Source organism: Embiotoca jacksoni, unplaced genomic scaffold (assembly GCF_022577435.1).
Source record: "Embiotoca jacksoni isolate LCO1_2020_lvr unplaced genomic scaffold, fEmbJac1.0.p SCAF_1, whole genome shotgun sequence".
Lineage (NCBI taxonomy): Eukaryota > Metazoa > Chordata > Actinopteri > Embiotocidae > Embiotoca > Embiotoca jacksoni.
In genome coordinates this window covers 20,824,828-20,848,340 of record NW_027185229.1, presented here as the reverse complement: position 1 = coordinate 20,848,340, position 23,513 = coordinate 20,824,828, and the positions used below count along the sequence as shown (strand labels likewise).

The window sequence follows — 23,513 nt, the reverse complement described above, 5'->3', positions numbered from 1 at the left end:
GATGTCATGCTGGGTTACCGCTTGAGAAAACTCCACCACTGACATTAACAGGCAAAAACATCAGATGTAAAACCAACCTTGCAAGCAATTCATACTTATTTGTATGACGGGAAAACTTTGAATGTCAAATAATACAGCTACAGTATGCATTGAATGTGGACTAGGTGGACTGAAACAAAGTCGTATTTAGATTGAAAAAGGACAAAACCTAACCATCGAGACTGAGTGGAAACTATATGGTCCTTGTCAGACATGTGAGGTATAAAATCAATCTGGCTTCATCAGTGGATTTTTGTCTTTCAGGCATATGTTTCTGTTATGTCAGTGTTCCTTATGGCTTCACTCAGACATGAATGCCTTTTGCTGCTAGTTTTATATCATCCAATTGTTCACAAGAAAAGAATGGTAAGACATTGATTTTAATGGTTTGCGGTTGTTGCTGTTGTTGCTGTTTTTCTGTTGTTCACATTTAATTTGTGACTCAACATGCTGTGTGTAAAGGGTCTTGCTATATATTTACAACTTCAGCCATGCAGCTCACATGAATGACAATCAGATGTATGGGGGAGGAAGTACTAGCCTGTGGCTGTTTTTACTTTATGCTGCTGGAGCCTTGGCTTTAATGTTAATTCAGACTTGTACTATGAAGGAAGTCTTAAGGAAATGTTATTATGTCTGACCTTATGTCTGGAAGATTGATGTTGTGATTTTTATGTAAAAGTAACCCTGGCTGCTTATTTAGACATAAGACTTACATGTAAAATTACAATTATATTTGTATAAAGAGATACATATCAGAAAGGGGCTTAGATGTACAAGGGATTCAACATATGCATTGGTAATAATGCTTAAGATTCTGGGCTGCCTATGCCAGAACCAGAGATACAGGCAGTATACATGTCCCTGAATATACATTAACATGCACACACATGCTTACACATACATCCACATGTTCACTTCTCCTAATACAACCTCTAATACATCCTCTCCTCTCCTCTCCTCTCCTCTCCTCTCCTCTCCTCTCCTCTCCTCTCCTCTCAGTAAACACACTGAAGAGCAAACGTTTTTTAACTTGGAGTGTTCGCGCCAGAGCTCTTCTGCTAACTGACCCGGGGCTCTGAAGAGCTACACATAACAGGCGCCCACATTGGCTTTTTGTGTGCAGGAGGGTCTTTACATAACCCACATAACCAAGCACATTGTCTAGCAACCAGCCGGCTACTGAAGGGCCTTGTAAATGGAGGAGGGGGTCTGCTTGAGTGGAGGCCAGTAGCCGAGTTGAGAGGCTAGTGGAGCTAAGCTAGGTCATGACTAAAGGCTAGTTTGTCAGCTTCATAATGCCCCAAGGGTATTGATGCAATGAGCTCCCTCGGGAGCAAACGAGCTGGTAAAAAGGGTCCTGTTGCGGGATTAGATTTTGTAAATTAGAGGGGGGAATTTTGAAATGATTTGCTTGCACACAAACATTGTAATTTCCTAAAAGTGCATTTAAAACCTAATGAAAAAGAAATCCCACTTTTTGCGAAAAAAAACCAACCCACAATTTTAACCAATGTAAATCACTTCTTAGTTACCTAACGCCCCTCACTTTGCTCTCTACTGCATTAGTCCACAAAGCCCGGCCTTCTTCACCCTGTTTCCAGTGTTTGGGTCTGAGCCAGAATTCCCCTTGGAACTGCCCAGGATGTTGAGGTATATTTTTCCTCCCCGCTCCCAACGATGAGTTTTTTCAAGATGTTTTCTTTTTGCATAAGAGAAATATTTTCATGTCCCTCTCATTGCGCTGACCAAATCACACCCGAAAGACGTTAAGATCTTTGTCCGCAGGTGATATATAATATTTTAGAAACAATAACTGAATTATTCCTTGTTTCATGTTGTAAATTATATAACATTTTTATTTTCACTTCAATTCAACAGATTGACTTGTAGTTACTTTCAAAAATGTCCTAACCCCAGAGAAAACTCCTTCCATTTGACCTACACCCATTGTGATGAAACAGTTACAACTGTGATTACAATTGCAGCACAATAGGCTCTCACTGGTCACTGTGATTTTGACACAGAGACTCATTATCAGCCCCACACTCCACCTTCGATCCGATGGTAATGATCCATTTATCACTGACACTTGATTCCTCTGTCATTCTTAACAGCTCCCTGCCAGGACAGAGGAAGCTTCTACTGCTGTTCCTGAGATGTCGCTATTGTCTTACAACACACAAAGACAAGGTGTCCTGATGGCCCCTGTGTGAGTCCCCGGACGGCCCCTAGTTGCACCAGCAAGAGTTTCACGCTATTGTCACCGGGCTGCAATCACAGGGCACAACCAGGGTATGAAGGGGAGCAGGGGGAGATGGATGTGGGCTTGTATGGGTGCTTTGAAAAGATGTGTGAAATGGGAGTATGGGTATTAAGGGTCTTGGCTCAGTTGGGGGTCTATTGTGCCAAAGGCTGAGCCCCCTACTGGCATCCATGATCTCCTCCATTGACACAGAAGCTCTGCTCTGCTCCCTGTGTGTGTTTTTGTCAACCTCTTTCTTGCTCTCTCACTCGCTTGCACTCGGTGTCTCTTTAACTCCCTTCTTCATCTTGCTCTGAGTCATGGCCAAAGAATCTGGAGAGTCCTCGACTCTCCTGTTTGAGTTCACCAAATTCATACTAATAGCTGTGAATGGCAATGATGACAGGTCCCTATAGATGTGTTTCATCGTGGTGTCAACTGCTACTGTATGCTTATAATTTATAGGCCCCATAAGACATACAATACCATCTGGCTTGAAGTATGTGGACAGCACTGTTTGCAGTGTCGGCCATTGTCAGTGTTTTATACTGAAATGAGCTAAAATTTTTCACAGGCAAGCCACCAACAAACATCTGTATGATATTTCAGAGCATTTCAAACGTAACAAGAGATGAAAACAAAAACCTTTTCAGCTATATTTTTTTGTTAATCTCTGCAGTAGTCTTAGCATTTTGTCACTTTTGCAGTCTCTCCCTTCTTTTCTACTTGGGTGCAATCATGGCTAAAGTTACTGTATATACCTGATATTTGGGTTGTTGTATATTTCATTGGTTGTTTTTTTAAGAATATTTTTTAGGTTCCGGTTACAATTCAGATGGTGTAGTGTATACGGACAGGACAGATGGGAAAAAAGAGCAGGGAAATGACATGCAGTCTCCTTACTGCTGGCACTGTTTTTATCCCCTGTGGTCTGTGTCCGAGCCACACAGCTTTGGTGTCACATCTAGTTTAGCTTGAAAATCATCAGAATCAGCATTAAAAATCCAACATTTATAATCACTAAAATAAATCAGCTGTTAGGTGCACTCAAGGGCATACAATTATATTGTAGAAAATTGTCTGCTTGCAGTGTTGTGGCAACAGTGTGGAGAAGACCCTATCAACACGAGAAGGCGCTGGTGAACAAGCTGAGGTCAATAAAGAAATGGTTTGCAAGCCAGGCCTCATTATCCCATATTAGTATCCGACCTCACTAATGCTGAAAGGGAGCAAGTCCCCGCAGCCAGGTTAACCTTCCCGGAGGACGAGAAGCTGTTGTAGGAGCACGTTAATGTTCATGTTTTGTAAATTGGGTTTGTTAATGGCATAACATACAGGTGGTCACATGGCTTTGGTCACATAGTATGTGTCATTTGACATAGTGTGTATGTCATTTAGATTTTCTTAGACTGCACTATAACATACACACATAACCATTTTATAGCCATTTGATGTATGGTAAACTCTCCCCTTTCTAACAGATCTTTTTCTCTGTCCACCCTCAATGTGCTCCGGGCGATTCGGACACAGGTTGTTAGCGTTCTTTCGGACAGATTGTGAATGTGTGTGTACATACACCTATTTGCACAGTGTTATCCAGCTTGTGTGAGGCCAACAGGAGTCACACGATTGTCAATAGTAGAAGTCTATAAAAACCCGTCATTGACAAAGAGAGAACAAACAGCCGCGGTTTGTTCAGGATTTCCTAACAAACACTCCACAAGGAGGGCTGTGGATGGGATGGAAAGAGAGAGGCAGACTGAGGCAGTTGGATTTGACTCCCTGTGGAAGAACAGATTAAACACAGCGATAAAATGACTACAGTGATTGGATGCTGATATCTTAACACAAAAGATAAACGCATAACAAGCATACAGTTGTGAAAAAAAGTATTGAGAACCTTAACTTGTAAAGCAGCAATCGGCTACTATGAAGTGAAAGTACTCACTTATAAATAATGATAATTAAAAGTGTTAACAAATTTTATTTAAGTGAAAGTACTGAAGTGTAATTACCAAAAAGTGCTTAAGTATGTGCTTAACTGAAAGCATATATTATACAAAATTGCTCTCTTTAGAGTGTTACAATATGTTAGCAGATTATTACTGCAGCATTTACTTGTAAGCAGCCTTTTTAGGTCACTTTATATGCTGCTGAGTGGCTTATTCTTGGAAGATGTGTCATTTTTCTTAAGATTTAATTGGGTTTAGTCACAAATCCACAAAACAAAGCGAATCCTGATTTAGACTTTGAGGAAATACAAGAAACAAAAATGAAAACTTGCACATAATGAGAAACCCTAAATTAAATGTTTTAACCCTTAACAATACAGGGTTTGGAGGTTGCTCTGAAAAATGTCCTGTTCCTGTCTTTATGCAGTCCCCCCACCAGAAGTATATTTAAACCACCATGTGTTTTAAACAGTAAAGATCTTTAAAAAAAAAAAAACGATGGCTAATGTGTTACTGATTCATTATTTCATGTCACCTGACTCCATTCATAAGCCTTGACCTGACTGCTACAAGTTTGTTGACCACGTTTTGTTAGTTACATCAGATAAATGGAGATATTAGAAATAAAAAGTAAAAGGCTTCTGTCCGAAATGTCGGTGAATAAAAGCCTTCAAAAAAAGTATTTCAAAATTGTAAATTTACTGGTTACTTCTCACTTCTGCAAACATATATCTGCAACCATAATATTACCACAGGGGTCAAAAGGTAATGCCGTTTGTCTGTTAATAAACTTGTAAGTTATGAGACTCGCAGATGACATCCTAACATCACCATAAAGAATCGAGGAGTCGTCTGACCTTCTCGTGTCCTCTTGTAAATGTCTTCAGCTGGTGTGGGCCAGTAAGACTGGGACAAATGTGTCGACTGAGGAAGGAAATGAAGAAGAACTTGTAAAAAATTGTGATTGTCAGTGTTTGGCTTGTCAGGAAGTGTTCGCAGTGGTGGACACTATCTTTTACTTCCCATTTTCAATGTGTTTTACACATTGTCCTCTTATGCTAACATGCTTCTAGTCTCAATTTTTAAAGTTGCAGTGATGCACTTTTCTTGCTAATTAGTGATTGTGTGAGATGTGAATAACAACGGTGTCCCTGGCTTGCACTGTCCCCTGGGATAAGCCACAACAATAGGAGCACAACTCTAAAGCCCTTGTGCAAACAAAGTGTTCTCGAATGAAGGAGGCATTTAAAAATGATCGCTCTTCACAAACAGAATGCAATCCTCCTCCCTCTGTCCCGCTGCCCCCCACCACACATCCCTAAACCCCCTTCTCTCTTTTTGTCTTTTTCTCTCTCTCAATTCTCATCTGTCCCCGAGCCTGTTGAAGACATTTGGCCTGTGCTAAAGCTGGAGTGACAAATACTCCCCTCTTCTTGTCATCAAAGGGCAATCTCTGTGTCCTTGTTTTCACTTTTGAGGGGACGATCAGTGGAGGAGTGGTAAGGAGAGAAGGTGCTACAGGGCTGGATATATAAGTTGGTAATGGGGGACTGAGTGGCCAGGCTGGGGAAAGAGAGAGGGGGGGGAATAAGGGGGGACGGAGATTGGAGGTGGAGAGTGGAGTGATTAAAATTCATCCCACGGTGCAAACAAAAGGAGGAATGAAAAAGGGACAGAATGCAAGAGAGGAGAGAGAGCGAGCGTTGGGGGGGTAAGAAAGATTTGGGGTGAAAAGAAGATTGTAAGCCTCAGCAGATCCCTGAACAGTCGCCCCCTCCCTAAATGACTGCCTTTTACTCGCAGCACAATTATCCTCTGAGACAACGGAAAACAAGGAAAGGAGAGGGGGGAGTGAAGAGGAGTAGGAGATGGATAGATGAAGAGCGGGAGGGAGAGAAAGAGAGAGAACATTAACTATTCAGCCGGCTTTTCCTCCCAAGATTTGCCGAGGCAGGCTGAACAGGGGGTCAACAATTGACTCAATTACAAGACAAACTCTCCAAGGGCCCTACACCAGCACTCACCGTGGACCCTGCAGCTCTCGGGCAGGCTGTTGATTTTTTTTTTTTTCTCCCCCTCTTTTCTTTGCCGGTAAATGTTTGCCCCTCTTCAGGTGCCCCTGGCAGACGCAGGAACTCCAGCCTGTAGCTAGACTTTAACCTTTTCAGCCACTGAATGATTCCCCTCTCTGTTCTCCATGAAGAGCCGGAGGGAGAGAGCGAGTGAAGAGGCAGATGAAGAGCAAGAAGCCTTCTCTTTGTCAGGCTTTATAGCTTGTAATGAATAAGAAACGTCTGGTGACCCAAGAGAAGTTTTTTTTTGTCCAGTGCACAGGTGGAATTTACTATTTCATTCTCGTTGGCCTGTAAAACTCTCACAGACACAAACTCAACAGTTCTATCAATAATTCATAAAAGATTTTACGTGTAATGTTTTATTACAACCATTCCTATTCACTCTGTACTGTTACTAGTATTTGACATCATCATTTCAGAGTGCATAAAATCGATTTGTGACTGGTAGTTACAATCAAACCCCCAAACTCATGAACTGCAGTTACTTTCAGTGGCATTTTTGCCAGTTTGTATTTTGGTAATTGTTTCATCGTGTTAAGCAGTTTAGTATTCCAATTCCATCAGGCCTACGTAGACTGTCAGATTTTGAGTAAGCCTATTTCTTTATCGAAACACATGGAAAAGGATTTATAATGTATATCTTAAGGAATTATTTAATGTTTTGGGAGACATGCTTTGTCACTCTCCCGAAGACCTAAGTTTGATATTGCTGTCCAGCAGGCTAAATTTGTTGGTTCAGCTCGTAGCCCGTTAGCCTAGCTTAGCATAAAGACTGCTCTGTCCAAAAGTACAAAAAAAAAAAAAAAAAGAAGAATGTTTGATTATTTTCAACTCAGTGAAGGTGTTGACTAATGGTGGGACTGGGCAATAAATGAGTGTTTTATGTTAATACATGAGTGTCAAAGGATATGAACGTTTTCATGACTATTGAAAAGTTTTACAGATACAAAGTTTACGACTTATTCTGCGACACTGCGAACAAATGAGAACTTATGGGAGCGTTCACCATTGTTCCTGGTGACCCTGCATTGATAAGGTCGGACAATACAGTGAGGAATGGGATTTCAACAATAGGCCTCTGGTCCTTCTCTTGTCAGTCAAAAGGACTGCTCAAGCATAGTGCCGCTCAACGCTGCTCGCTCTTTTTCTCTCTCTCTTTTTTTTTTTTTTTTCAGTTCCTCCTTCTCCATCAACTTGGTTTTCGTCCGTTGTTTCTCTTTGTCACTCTCGTTTTCTCTGCCTCTGTGTCTCTGTCTTTCGTTCTGTCCCTTCTGATTTCCCCCATCCCTTCTTTATAAAAGAAAAAAGAGGGCATGAATACCACACACAGACCTTGAGTCACCCGCTGCACAGCAACTTCACTGCTGCCATATTCTTTCCATCCCAAGTGAATCACTCTGCCTCTTTTTTCCCTTCTCTACAGGAAACGGTGGTGAAAGTGTGCTCCCTAAAGCTCAGCTTTTTATTGAGTTTATGTAATGACTTTTTGTTTAGTTTTTGACACCCTGTTTTTTCATTACTCGTTATGTAAAGCTGTATTCAAAATTTGACTCAAAACACTTGTTTTCTAGATGTTATCAACTCAAATACATACTGAATGCCTAAACGTTATTTTACAGAAACAATCGAAATTGTTTTACCACAAAATTTAAAACAGGAAAAAGATCAATAAAAATAGGTCATATTTGTTCCCTGCTTTTGGTCTTGTTGGACTTGCTGCCATCTTATCATATGGGATGGATGGCTGAGACGGAAAGACGATGGTGTTTACAACTTCCAGTTGTTCATTTCATCAAACAAATCCTAATGCTTGTGTAAGAGTTGGTTCTGTGGGAGTTAAAAGAATTGTGCATTATATGTTGCTATATATAATATAATCATATGTCTAGTAAGTTTGACTTAGCAAATATTAGGCATCTATTTTGTATTTCCAGGCACTTCTTTATTATCAACAACAGGACTGGGTAGCAAATTTGATACTTTTATGGCACCATATGAATTTCTTTGGAAACTACGCAGTATTGAAAAATGCCTTTCGGTATCAAATGTCATTTTAAAACGCAGAACTTTTGCTAAGTTGTACGCAGCATCATCAGCGTCAGGAAGCCAAAGCAACGTTGACCATAACCTTTGGTGCACCTCTCACATTGATAAAATCACTTGGTTTAAACTGACATTACATTCTTACATTAGAAAGCCTTACTTCACTTCACTTTTTTTGACACATTTGTCTGAGCTGCATGCGCTACAGTACAACAAATCTCCCAATAATGTGAATGGAAGGCGTTTAGGGGACATCTGTAAATTGGAGTTACAGAAAATATCCTGATACCCCCCCCCCCCCCACCCCCAGTGTCGTAGTTGCTGCTGTTTTTTTTTAAATTATTATTGGGATATGGCACCAGCCAACAAGTGATGAAAACGAGAAGGTTTGCTTGAAAAAAACCCTGCATGTGTTTAGAGAGCCCTTCACTAGCTGCCGACGTAAACTGTGGCCTTTCTTATTGTGTTTGTCACATCGGGTCCCTGGGTCGTAAGGGCCATCAGCAACCCCCATCAGTGTATGTGTGTCTGTTTGTATATCTGTACCTGTGTGTACATGTGCATCTCTTTTCCAGAGTATACAGTTTTTATGTGTAAATATTAGTGCATTGTGTATACAGTATAGCATGCATATGTTTGAGTGTGTACCAGAAAGAGTGAGTGTTTGTGTTTGTGTGTTTTATGTGCATGCGTGCATGTGCTCCCTGCGCATCACTGAGCACTGCATGGAGATACAGGCTGGAATTTGGGACTGAGACGCGGTGAAAGGGAGCCTCGTCCTCATGCACGAGATAGGATCATTGTTTACATGGACAAATAGCAGAAAGCTTCTGTGATAACAAAACATCTCCAACATTTTTCTGCTGTGAACTACAGCATTTGACAGACGGTGGAACTTCTTCATCTGGTCAGTCTTTGAGCAAATGGAAATGGAAGCCAGTGCCACTGATTAACGTTGTTTGTAGACCGTGATGCTTCAGAAAATGCTTGTAGTTTGCTTATTTCTTTACTGTTCAGTATACAATAAAAAAAGAATGGGTTTCCAAATGTTAATAGAATGTGATCCCCTTTTATTGATATAGATTATGATAAAAAAAAAAAATAGTGTAACGACAGCTGAACAAGCTGAGAATTTAATGGTTTTGGTTGGTTTTGAGGTGACACCAAAATCTGTGATTCAGGAACAGTAGATCTGCAGCCACGCTGCTGCTGGGAGTTCTTCAATCACTGCAGAAACAATTATGTTGAATCTTTCACTCTGTTGACATGTTCCAGCAGCATGTATGTAAGTAAAACCAAAATAGAAGTAGAAAATAGTGAAAATTTACTAACCATTACCAGTGATTGTTTCCTGTCTCGAATTCTAGCGATCTAGAACCATTTGAGATTTGATGTGGGAACCAACACTGGTTCCAGCTCAAAGGCCCTCTTCTTATCTCTGGTGTCTGGTACTCATTCTTCCGCTTTTTTAAATGCACTCAGTGAAGTATTCATTGTAAACAAACACTGTTCTGCTTACTTTTAACATTTCTCACCAAAACGCATTACATATGTCATTAATGTCTGGATAACATGTTGAATGCATTACAGAAAACATTTGCAAATCATTTTAATGCTTTGAAACCTCATTGTTTACTGCTGCCTTCTACAACACATTGTAGTCAATATGATTTTGCGGTCAGGAGGAAAGCACTGTTTTTTGATTCCCTCTTCACACAGCATGTGTGAACAACATACAGAGTCAAATTGAATTGTTTAGCTAATCCACATTGTTTACATGTATTCTGAACACACACTACCATAGAGCTACAGTTATCTTCTCGAGACAAATGAAGGTTTTCAATATGTGCTCTCAAATCAGCGAACAGTGATAAATGAGGGAATTTTAGCAATGTAGTGCGGTGCGTACAAGTAGACTCATAAGTGCGTTAACCAGTAATAGGAACTTTAAGCAAAATTACTTTTCAATATTCATTGGGAACTATTCGACCATTCTTCAAAGATGTTTTGAGCTTCATGGTTGAGATGAGGGCCGTTGTTTGCTCTGTCTAACATGAAAATGACCTTATCTGGTGACAAAACTAGCCATTCATTGTTGATCTGTGGATGATGGACAGTTTTCTTGGTGCTTTGGTCTCAAGTGACTGTGCATACCTGTGGTACACTTATTTGCTAGCTTTCCCGGAGAGAATTTCCACTGCATCTCATCTTTGTTTATTTTTTTTGAAATATTTCCTTACAGAGCTTCTTGAGGGCTTTAGTTGTCTTTGCATGTTCCTCCTGTTTGTATCGTAGCATCTAATCTCACAGTGCCACAGACATTTTACCGGTGCTGGGTATCGACGTAATCTTCTCCTCCCTCTTTTGTTGATTAATGCCAATTGACAAACAGCTTTTAGGTACTTTACTGCCACCTTCTGGTGATAGTAACGCATTACCACCTGGCACCAGTAGGAGAAACGAAAGCAAATATATGTTGTAAAACAAGACCATAGTTGCATAAACTCTTAGATGTTTTTATAAGCTAATATCTATTCAAAAATTGTAAAATGCTGACCTATCCCTACCCACGAACAAAGATTCATTGGTTCACTCAATCTCTACATCTTCAATTAAGTATCGATCTAACATGAATCAGTGTGTCCCGCTGCAATGACAGCTGTAAAAAGCTGTTTGAATTATTTTTAATATGTACTTCATAGCCTGTGTATAGTGTTAAGGACAAAACAAGTGGCATAAGACTTGCATGAATTCAACAATGCAAATGGCTTCGCAAAATACTGGACTGACAGCTCTGAAGTCAGTCTGGAGTCTTGTTCGTGAATGATGTGTGGTGATCATACTTTGATGCGATACAATGAATGGTAAAAATATTCTTTAAGTGTGTGGTCCCCCACAACTACTAATGAGAAAGTCTTGTAAAATGTGTTACCAACTAAAAGACTAATTTCGCAATCAATTTAAATGAACTGCAGCTTAGATTGCTGAAAATCCTCATATGTTGTTGATCTCACAAGCTGTGTCCGTGTTTATAGTGGAGCAGAACCTTAAAAATAAGTGTATTTTCGTGTGTGTGTGTGTGTGTGTGTGTGTGTGTGTGTGTGTAGTGGGGCTGTTAAGCTCCTCAACCCTCCAATTCACAGCCAGCTGATTAGCTGATTTGTTGCCTTTTAGTTATGTTAATGCCACTTAATTACAGCCCTGGTGGGAACTCAAGACTTTCTCCTTCTCCTTCTCTCACACACACAGACGCCAGCATTCACCTTGCTTTTGTGATGTGTAATTCGTGACCAAGAAACGTAATGTAGCAGGAACTTTCTGCTATTATTGTACCGTAATTCCCACTCCTGCATCTCTCTCTCCTTTCTTCCCTCTTTCGCTCTCTTGTTTTTCTCAAATTTGTATTATTTCCCGCTATCTTATTATACTCAAAAGCCGTCGTGGCTGCCGATTGGCGCAACTGTTAGCAGCATGGCGTCAGTCAGTCCTGGGATCTTCAGTGTGTGTGTGTGTGTGTGTGTGTGTGTGTGTGTGAGTGTGTGCGTGTATGCGGGTTGTTTAGTTTGTAGACTCCTCTGGACAGCCATGACTCGTCTCTTCCTGACAGAATATGAGACTGCCGCCCTGTCACAGCCCAGCCAAGCCTTTGATTGGTTCAGGGAAAGTGTGTGTGTATAAATATATATAAGTGTGTGTGTGTGTGTGTGTGTGTGTGTGTGTGTGTGTGTGCGTGCGCGCGCGCGCACGTGTGCGTCTGTGTCTGTGTCTGTGTGTGAGTGCTTTTGCCTGTGTGAGTCACATGCAAAGCCCCAAACATCAGCTCAGGGATCCCAGCCAATTAAAAGCTAATGCAGGCTCGGATGCCTTTCTCCTACCAACATCTGGGTATTAAGCTAAACGCCTGCGATATATTAGTTATGAAGTCAGCAGCCATGAGGAGGACCACACAGGAGAAGTGCACATTTTAGCATGCAATCTCTGTTACTTGTTCACTGTGTAGATTGATGAGGTTTGTTTAACAAAAGGGCAAGCAGAATGAAAACGGAGAGCATCATGTTCATCCTCACTGTTTCACGTCAACAAATTCGTCATCAGATTGCACCAGTCATCAGTTCTTGTATGATTTATAGTTTTCTCTAAATCCCGTGTGGGCACACAAGGGAGATGAGTTGTAGAGTGAGACCAATTTGAACACATTTTTGTTAAAGGAGACCATGTGTTGAATCACATTTTGACATTTTTGTCAATTCTTTTTTTTTTTTTTTTTTTTTTTTTTTACATAAACCGGCATAAAAAAAACTAACAGTCTATAAAAATGTGCAATGTTTTTTCTTGTTCCTCTTGCAGGTTGAGGAAAGGGACGGGAGAAGAATATGGTAACAGATACATTGAAAAGAAGGAAGTAAATGGGGAAGGTTCAGGAGGAGCACATGCGTAAAAGTGATGATATAACACCATATAACACAATCACCCCTGTCAAGGGTGAACACACACAGACATGCACAGGTGTGCAGATTTAGTCGTACAACTGTGAGCCGATGAAGACAAGTCTCCACACGTGTGTTCAGCTGCTGGGACAAACTAAAGTTTACTGTTTACATGTTGAGGGGACAAAGAAGGATTAAAACAGAGCGAGAGACCAGTTTTCTTTTCAGAACAACATGATTTGTTTATAGCTGTAATGATCCTTGTCCAGAGCGTGTTGTACTTCATTTATTAGATTTCAAATTAAAGACCCAAAGTGACAGTGTTTCTGTTAAAGGGGGTACTGCCAAATCATTAAAGTGCTCTTAAACAAATAAATGTCATCTTGAAAGAAAAAAAGAAAATTCATCTACATTTTCACAAGTTTTCAATGTCCCATACTCTTTTTTAAAAAATTTTTTTTTTTTTAAGTCTTATTACGAAGAGTTTAATACTCTTAGTATTACAAATCTTTATCAATGATCAGCCCAGTTACATGTCAAAGCGTGTAATCCACCTGTGACCACTTGGTACCCTGTCAGTACCACGTATTACTGCACCTTGCTGTGAATGTGTGTGAGATCAGGGGAGTAGAAGGACATCATGTGATGGAGGTCATTTGATGAAGTGCATTGTACAAAAGAGCTGAAGTTGGAATAGGGAGGAACGTTGGGGGTGGTTGGACGGATCAAACCCAAGACTTTCAGCCAAGCGACCAGGTTTCTATTCCGTCAGAAAGTGACGTGGATTTCTTAAAGAAATCTTTTCCCTAACCCTAACCAATTTAACCACATGGATTTTCACACCTAGATGATGTCAAATGCGATGCTGACACATTCTGCTGTGGTGAACTAACTGGTGTACAGGCTTTGGTGTGATACCGCGTTGGATGTATTGACAAGTTTGACATATTTGAAGTTTGCTTTGTCTTTTCTTTTTGGCAAAGTAGAGTTTGCCAACAGTGGCAGAGTTTCTTTTGGGCAAATAGAACAAGTCTACAGTGTCTTAGCTAGAGATTAGATACTCCTGGCCTGGATGCCTTTTGCTTATTTTTTTGACATTTAAAGCTCGGCTTCTTCAAATGTGCATGATGTATATATGCTGGGTAATTCACCAAGATGACAGGAGCTGATACTGGGGCGTTAGAGTGGGACGAAGAATACGTTTTTATCTGTCGCCACTCATTTGTCTTCTCCACTGCACTGTTTGCTTGAACCTCTACCTCTTTTTCGACTCTCTGAATGATCAAACATTTACTAGGTAGTCATCACATGTCCCGTATCTGCCTTTCAGAAGTGGACCGTGCCTTTAAATCTTCAGTATCTCCTCTCTGTGATCACCCGGCCAGGAAAGACCTTACAAACCCAGAACGAAACCTCAGTGTAAGAAAATGAGCGCTGAACAAGTTTCACGTCTATTTCTTGATTAATCCTGTGTGTTCAGTTTTGTACCTGCGTTGTCTGTGTCGTATATCTCCTTGTTTCCTCTCTGGGAGAGGCTCTCAGAGCTGTGGTCACTGTGTTCATCTGGAGGCCTGCAGACCTCGTCCACTGCTGTCATCTTCTGGAGGGGACTGAACTGCGGTTTCTCCCACAGACCGAATACAAACACACACATAAACACACAAATGAAGGCTCTTGTAGCGTCTCTGTCTGTCTCTCTTTGTCTGTCTTGCTCTCAGCCACACATGCGTTTGGATATCCGCCTCTACACACACACACACACACACACACACACACACACACACACACACACACACACACACACACACACACACACACACACACACACACACACACACACACACACTCCACCTCCATCCCCTGGAGCCCCTCTGTCTCTTTTTCCTCATGAGTTTTCCACCTCCTCTCTCTCTCTCTCTCTCTCTCTCTCTCTCTCCTCCCTCGCATCCAGCTGTGTTATACAGCAAAGGAATATAAGTAGCAGCACCAGCTATAAATATGGCCTGCCCACCCAAGACTGTTAGGATTATTATTTCTCTTATAATCACTGCGGTCTTTCTATAAACCGAACAGATTATTATCTGTTTTTTGTTCCCCGGTGCGGGTCCCTGTTTCAGACGTTAGCTCCCATCTCCGGTGAATTTCTGCACAGGACTTTTTTTTAAATGATTTTTGCTGGTGTCAGGGCGATGAGCAACTGGAGCTTAAAGTGTGCTTTAACTGCCACAATGATAGTATAGCCTCAGCAAGGATGAGTGGACGAGGGAAAATAAGAGCAACAAACAGCTGGGTGATGTTCAGGAGCACCAGTGAAGCTGAAGAGGAGTGCTGGATTCACAATGACAAAGCTGTGTTAGTTTTTTTTTTTTTTTTTTTCCTTGAAAATGGGGGTTGGGCTCCCGACTTGTTTATAGATGGAACAGTTCTGTGCGCTGCCTCGGCCTACAGCTGGGAGCCAGCTGCGTGAATCAACCTTTCCTCATCTGCTTTATCCATCCATCCTTCTCTCCCTCCTTTTCCTCCCCCTGTTTCCTCTGCTTCTCCTCCTTAAAAGGAGTTCAAAGAAATACTTGCGGTTGGGGCATTACCTATCTGATACGCAGACGTGCAAGTTATGCAGAAGTTGTAGAAGAAGAGGGAAAGACAAGACAAGAGTTCAATACTTGGTAGACAGAGAAAAGAGTAAGGTGTGTGTGTGTGTGTGTGTGTGTGTGTGTGTGTGTGTGTGTGTGTGTGTGTGTGTGTGTGTGTGTGTGTGTGTGTGGGGTAAGAAGAGAGGCTGAAGGTAAAGAGAGGGGAGGGAGGAGAGGAGCAGGGTACAGGAAACCACAGGTATGTGCAGGATGGCGGGTGGGTGGCCCAGAGCAAGGACAGAGAAGAAGTGAGATTTTGAAAGAGCGAAGAAACGGCGAGTTGAGGGGAGTGGGACTGAAGATAGAGGAAATACACTCACATGTGTCGGTAGCACCACATCTGTCGTCTTGATGGAATTGTTTGTTGAGATCCCTGAACTGACAAATGTTGAAAATCTAAGTGGCTTTGAGAAAGTAAAGCTGCTGAGTAGCCGGCAGTACAACGCAGTGCTTGTACAGGCAAATGAAAACAAGGAGAGGTGAACCGCTCCTAATCCTTACACAAACACGATAAAGTCACTGACTGATCAAGCCAACAGTTACAAAGGTGTTAAAACAGTAGTTATATCTGCCGCTTAGACAATCTCTCTCTGTTAACAGACAGTAAAGGCAGAAGATTATGGTAGTTTTGCACCAGAATTATTTCTTTGTCAGTAAGCTGGAGTTTTACCGACTTTACTTTTTTCTACATTCACAGTTTTAAAGCACCCTGATAATGAAAATATGTCTTTTAGCTTGTCTAAAGTGTAAAAAAAAAAATAGTTCACTAAAGGCTTAACACTTTCTGGGATTCGCTCAGTTTGCTCCACTATTTTGCCTTGCTTGGTTTCCCTCCCGCCTCTACTGTTTTCAGTCATGTAGAGGAGCCGCAGTCAAGCCCTCTAGTTGCCCAATGTCTGTCATCAGTCACTCCGACTATGTAGCAACAAGGGATCAACGTTTCATTCTGCCATTTTGACAAGGTGAGAACCCCAGCAGTGAGATATCACCACCACCACAGCTTGCTCAGCCCGCAGTTTACAGTACAGACATAGATATGTGACGTGTGAATCACTGGGTTGAAACTGGGGTCATGGTGTCACTGTATTAAACAACAGTGCTGGTCTAGTAAAGGGTTTCTCGCATGACATGGCTCCCGAACTTTGCGGTCTTCCTCTCTTAAACCCAAGATCATTGGTAGTATTTTTGTTGTGTATGTTATTTTAAGTCAATTCGTTTTAGAGTATGGAGACACATTTCTTAACCTGTTTGTCGCGGCAAAGCATACAGGCATTTTCCAAAAATAAATTGGTTGAACAATCTGTCTATCATTGTCTGTCACTGGCTGGCTTTAACCAATCAGATCCTTGTTCATGAACAAATGCTTACATATCGGCGTCATCACACCTAAACCGAACCTGTAGGTGCCAGGAGGTCCTCATAGGACGCTGATTGGTCTGAAATGCATACGGACAACTTGAAGTCTGACAGTATGGATTCTTGAATAATTTCTATCCAGCTGAAATGCAATGTAACAGATTTTTAGGCATTGTTTTGTTCTGCTAGATTTTTTTTTTTTTTTTTTTTTTTATAAATTCCTTACCTTCAATGCTACACTGCAAATGCTATATCTTCACAGCACTGCAAGAAAAAAGTTTGCTAAATTTGTTTGATACAATTTTAAATCCATCTCTCATATAGAGTATATGCAGGACTATATCTACAATATATCTATATGTACACTATAGACCAAAGTGATATGACTGGAATTAATTTCATAATATTAATAGGAATATTTTTTGCATTGATTCATCAGAGATAGTAATGCAAAAATTAGTAATGTAAAGTAACTACATTTATGTTCAATGCAATGCTATGTTATTAAAACTTCTAAACTATAAATCCGACAGAACTCAATCTTTAGTGCTTAATTTGTGGAAAACACAAATCACAGATGATCATGCACTGGTTCAATATCAACATGTTGCATCTACCCTCAAAGTTGTCATATCATGTCATGTCATCATATCATATAAAAGTGGTTGTATGATCTTATAGTTCAAGAAATAGCAGGTAAATCTTGAAAACCATAATGGCAGCAGTTTGGTATGATGCAATTAAGATATCATCCCGATGCCACTTAAGTAAACAAAAATACTGATTTACTGCTGAGCCCTACTTCTTTGCATCTCACAGTGAGGCTAATTTATGTTTGGTATCTTTTGAAAACGTAAGTCTCAGCCTTAATAAGTACTAAAACTGTTTAAATGAAACTCAAAATGGGCGTTCATAAGTAGATATGACATTAATCCTCGCTGCAGCAGGTCATTGAGAAGGGCTTATTGTACATTACGGTGATGTCTCCAGTCCTGTGGCCTTTCACCGATCACACCATTGGCCCCCATCACATTACAGCAGCTGCGAGGAATTCACAGAGTCTGGGGTAAAAAGGGGTAAAAAACACTGGGGAGGGAGGGAGGGTGGGTGGGTGGGTGAGGGAGAAAAGCAGGAAAGGAGGAGAGTCTGTGTCGGGTGAGGGAAGGGTGGGGGGGAGGGTGCGGGGGTGGCGGTGTTACAAAAACAAAGCCCGAATTTAAAAACAAAGTTTACCACTGAAGGAAAACAACAGGGCTAGAAGACGTCTGTAAGAGGAGAGAAAGAAAGAGGAGGAAAAGAAAGTGCAGAAGAAAATGAGGTAGAATCTGGGCTGTGGTTGGCTGAGGGCCCTTGCCCCGCCTTCGCCCCCCCACCCCCCCACCCCACTCCTCACCCCTCGCCCACCCCTCACCCCTCCCTCCCTCCCTCCCTCGCTCCATCTCCAGCCCTAACACAACAGAATCCCCCCGCAAGCCCAGCCACATCAGGAACGGCTGGCTACATTATAGCTGCCATTATCGTCTCTCAAGTCATAACAGCCAGAGAACACCCACCTCGACTGCAGCTCCACCAGGAGGGGGGGAGGGGCCAGGGAGAGGTCGCAAGAGCAGAAATGAGCAGAGAGGGAGAGAGGGAGAGAGGGAGAGGGTGGAGGCAAGCGAGGGAGAAGAGGGAGCAGGAGATAGTCAGAGATACAGAGCAATGGAAAAGGCAGAATGAGAGGAGGACAGCAGGGGACGAAGGAGAGGGTGGGACAAAATACTTTCAGATTGGTGTTTACACTGCATGCAACAAGCTCCAAAGATGTGCGTTGAGTTTTATTTAGGCTGTTTAGAGTGTGTAAATGCTGTCTAAGTAATAGATTATCCAGCAAACACACACACACACACACACACACACACACACACACACACACACACACACACACACACCACACACACCACACACACACACACACACACACACACACACACACACACACACACACACACACACACAAACATGGTATACTCACATTCCCATCTGAGATTAGAGGAGAAATGAGGTTAAGAGGAAAGGGGATGTCGTTAAATGCCTCTTTCTATATTGGCTGAGGAGGGAGAAGGGGGAACATGTGTGAGCCCCAGTTTAGTGTTACACCCAAGAGAAGGGGAGTGTAGAAGTGGAGCACAGCAGATCAGACCTTTCGTCTGACATGACCAGTGACCTGTGGAAATGTCTGTCCTCTCTGGAGACTTGCTCAGAGGAAGGAGGATCGGCACTTTATGGGAATGTCACAAATGGCCAAACCGGGCACGACTTAACAATGTTCCTCTTTGTATACCACAAACACAAGCCATCACCTGAGAACTGAATCTACTGGGGCCAGTTCGCAGCGAAGGCCATTAGTCTAAAAAGCAATGCAGTTCAGTCAACAAGTATAGTCTACTACTATGTCCGTTAGTCTTTTGGTGATTTGTGACTTTAGTTTCTTAAAGTGAGGAAAAAGCAAGTGGCATATTTTTTCTGAACATAAGTTAAATTCATAAACATTCAAACAAATACTTGTTTTTTGTTCAATACATTCAGACATGTTTATTGTTAAACTGTCTTACCATTTATTTTGTCTCATAATTTTCCACTTTAAGTTACCGACTTATGTCATAGTGTTAGAAAAATGTCCACTGTGGTCCAATGGACTCCGTCTTCGATCTGGTTGAAAGCGGCACCAAACACAGCCCAAGTGTCTTTGTTAGTTTAAGCCCGACACAGTTGTCATTTTCCCATCCAGTGCCCACGCTGTTTAAACGGCACATTCACTTGTGCCCATCTGAGCGCCCATGGGCGAGTTGGTCTTAGAGGAAGGTGTGATCAGGAGGATTGTTGGCCCATTGCTATGTTCAGGCAGTGATTGTGCGATCGACCAACAAAAATCTGGTCTTAAGCCAGTGGCGCTGTATTCAGCTGTTATTTTAAGGGCGCATTATAAAAATAGTAATTTGTTGGCTGGTGCATGATGAGCTCACACTCTGCTTGTTGTTCAGAGGGATATGCAGCATGGTAAACACATGCAAAATATATATATAAAAAAAAATAAAAATAAAAAAAAAAATCACAATGTGAAAGAGCAGATACATTTCCTCTTCAGAGAAACGTTTTGGCAACATTTTAGCAAATCTGCTGTAATAAATGAATCTAGCCCCTGGATTTTAAAGGGAATTTTCATGTTACAGCCAAAACAAGGTATACCTCTTTGAACCATGATTATCAACTATTAAACGAAAAATAGAAGATTTTGACACATCCTAAATGCATTTGTGCCATGTGCTTTAGATTATGCGCTTAGATCAATAAAATAAAGACCAATTTTTACCCTCTTTAGCAACCATAAGCTACTGGTCAGACCAAATCCATTGTAACGGTAAAATCCATGACTCAATAGAGGAAAAGTCTGTTTTATTGCATATTAAGTCAAATTCTAATCTTTAAGAGCAGTATGATATTTTTGCTTTTAAAATGTAAATGGTGTGACTTTAAATCTAGCTTTTCTATTCAAAGACCTGAGGCCAGATCTGCTGTTGTAGTTAGTATCATCTTTAGCTGAATGTGGGTCTTTAAAGTGCAGTGGTTAGGACTCTGACTGTGAATGAGTAATAGACCATTAAGGATACAAAACCATATTTTATTTATTGGTGCTAAACTATGTTGGTTTGGTGAGTAAGTAGGTAAGCTGGAAAGGAAATATATTAGGCTACACCACAGTGAGGACTTCTCTGTTTTTTTTTTTAAATAGCCAGTAATTGAGGTGAGCTCTGCTAATATGCCCGTCCAAGTGCACACAGACTTAAAAAAAGAAATGGGTTTGTCTCACTTTGGAAAAAATAGTATAGTGGCCCCAAAACACAACTATGGTTTAAAAAAAAAATCGATCTTTTCTTTTTCAAAACAGGACGATTTTGTGCTCCAAGACACTTAAAACACTGAACTTTGTTGATTTATTGACTGTTGAGTTAATTTAATTAATCTATTAGACATCACTGTGGTCTGTTTGCTTTATGGCTTTCTGATGGGATTGCTGTGACATTTCATGCAACTCCTCTTTCACAGTAGTATTGATGACATGTTGCTATAATTGATGATGTGATGGACAAAGTCACTGTGTGACGTTTGAAGTTACTTGCTTTTCGGGCATGTCTGATTAGTATGGGTTTGGGATGTTTCAGGGTTTGTGAACCTGGAGAGTCTCATCACGGAGGTATTTGGGTGTAGAAAGTGGCTGCACATCCTGTCTTCATCCTCAGCTCCTTGGTTCCTGCCCAGCTCGCTGTGCCGCAGTAGAACAGATTTGTTTAGTTAGCCGTGTGATTTATGGCCTTGGGGTTTTTAATATGCTGCTGCCCCATCCCTCTCAAATCCAGCGCCACAAAATTACACTGGTGAGCAAAGTCCCTCAGTTTCTCACAAAATAATGACCTGAAATAGCAAAATGCCACCGCACCTGTGTCAGCACCACACATGGATGACATCATCCATCTGTACATGCTTCAGAACATAAATCTATCTATTCACACATGCATGTACGCCTACACAAGACAGATAAATACTGTATATATGCATGTATGTCATCCTGTAATGTTTAGTGTAAAGCTTTAAAAGGGTCTCCTACCTGAAAGTCGTTACTATGATTTTCACCACATTAATACATATAGTTTCCACCTCAGATTAAACAAAATATTCTTTCTTCCCTTTCTTTCTTTTAGTTTCACAAAATGCCTCCATACACACAAGAATGCAAAAACAACTACAGATGCTCAAACAAGTATGTTTGACCAGGAGGTGACAATAAGGTTTACATTACTGATGCGTCAAATACCAAAGAAGAACATTTGGAGTATGTCTAAAGAACTTATTTTTCTTTGACACCACTGACCACAGGCTGCATATAAAAGTGGACGTTATGGAAGTCTAAAAAGTCAAGTCAATGCTTAAGTGCCTTAAAGTGCCATACCACTGTAGGCCGCTGTCGCTAGAAAACCTCTGACTTCTTTACTTTAAAAGGGGTTTCGTAAAAACACAAACATGTTTGTTTTGCAGAATATGCTAATTAGTGTGGACAAAACCAATACCAATTAAAAAAAAAAAAAAAGCCTCATGAATACAACATTCTTGCAATATATCCTACTAACTCACAATTACAATGTTCAGTTTTTGTTGATACTGTTTTGTAGAGGTCTGGATTCAACTGTGTGATCATTTTATAGGACACAGTTTATGGTGCTGTTAAACTGTATTGCGTTAAGCTAACAGATGTTTGTAATATTTTGACCACCAGTGAGTGTAGAATAAAAATCCTAATCTAAATATAATTCCTGTTGCAAATTTTGCCAGACACATCACGACAGAACGCCTAGGAGACGGGGTCGCTCAGACTTTGTAAGCATTGATGCTGTTGACTTTTTCTGTAAAAGAGAGTAGTTTATGTATCATGCAAATTAATGACACAAGACACAGTTGAGTGTGTGTACACAGAGCTACATCAGTAACACTCTCACTCTCTCGTTGCCTTGCTCCCAGGGGAAACACTCGCAAACATATTTTTCAAAAAATTCCAGCTTGCTTGTGTGCAGGTGGGCTCATACATTATTCACTCTTACTCTGAGATCCACCGCCATTTATCATTTAAAGCACACACACACACACACACACACACACACCTCTACCGCAAATACACTTGTCTCCAAAACTCTCTTCTCACCTGCTACTGGGCTTCCACAGTATAAACTGCCTCAGTATATCGTCACACTCACTCTTTCACAAACATTCTCTGTAGACTTGGTGGCCAGTAGATTATTACTGTATGCTACCCCTTGGCGAGACTGACAGGTGTGCCAGTTTATGTATGAGTGTACGTGTGTGTGTGTATGTGTGTCAGGCTGTCAGGGGACCCCCTTCTTGGTATTTATTAGTTCTGGACAGCTGAGGTGCTCGGCAAGATCTCTATTTAGCACTTCTGGCTAATTATCATACGCACATCCAGAGCCTGTGCTGAATATATACAATTAGCCCCTCGCTAACTTTGCGTACCAAATCCCCCCCTGGTGGCTTGTGGGCTTAAATAGGTCCCTGCTGCCCTTTTAACACTTGTGCTACTACATAACAGGCCTGGCAACCTGTTACATTGAAACCATAGAGCTTTCATCTGCAGTGGACAGGAGCTCTCCCAGTTTGGGTTTGAACACTTGTCACATAAACAGAAGCAGTATAATATTTAGCTTTCACATGCATGGCGAGAATGTAGCTACCCATGTCGGTTTTGTAATGTTGTTTTTATCAACTTGTAAATGTATTTTTGGTTGTTTAAACATTGTCACAAAGCATATACAAATAAAAGAAAATACAGGGATAAAGACATATATAACACGTGTTAAATGGAAAAAAACAAAAATAGAATTTGCCAATTTTGCACCCTTTTTTGTTTCTATTCAAAATCAATGAGCAATATATATTTGACTTTCTTGATTCAACAAACTTTTTATGCAAACAATTTTTTCTTTGTTTCTTCAATTGTCGCCGCTACCGCCCTTGTCCTACTGATGTTTTTTTTGTTTATTTCTTTGGTCCTAATTACCGTTTTAAGCATGTAAGAACCCTGAGTCCCAACTATTAGTACCTGCACTGATGTGGTTGGATGTAATGAGCAGGTGCTCGTTCCCGAGACCTCTCAGCTAGAATTACCTTACACATACACTCTTGCTGAAAGATAC

The 23,513-nt window shown here is 41.0% G+C and overlaps 1 protein-coding gene across 1 annotated transcript in view; it reads left to right on the top strand.

Moving 5' to 3' along the window:
- gli1 (GLI family zinc finger 1) overlaps window positions 1-23,513 on the top strand; it is a 54,355-nt gene that overhangs the window by 16,929 nt on the left and 13,913 nt on the right. The window contains exon 2 of the mRNA XM_069147061.1: window positions 2,157-2,334. The gene's annotated coding sequence lies outside the window, so the exon portion shown is untranslated. The remainder of the gene's footprint in view (window positions 1-2,156; window positions 2,335-23,513) is intronic.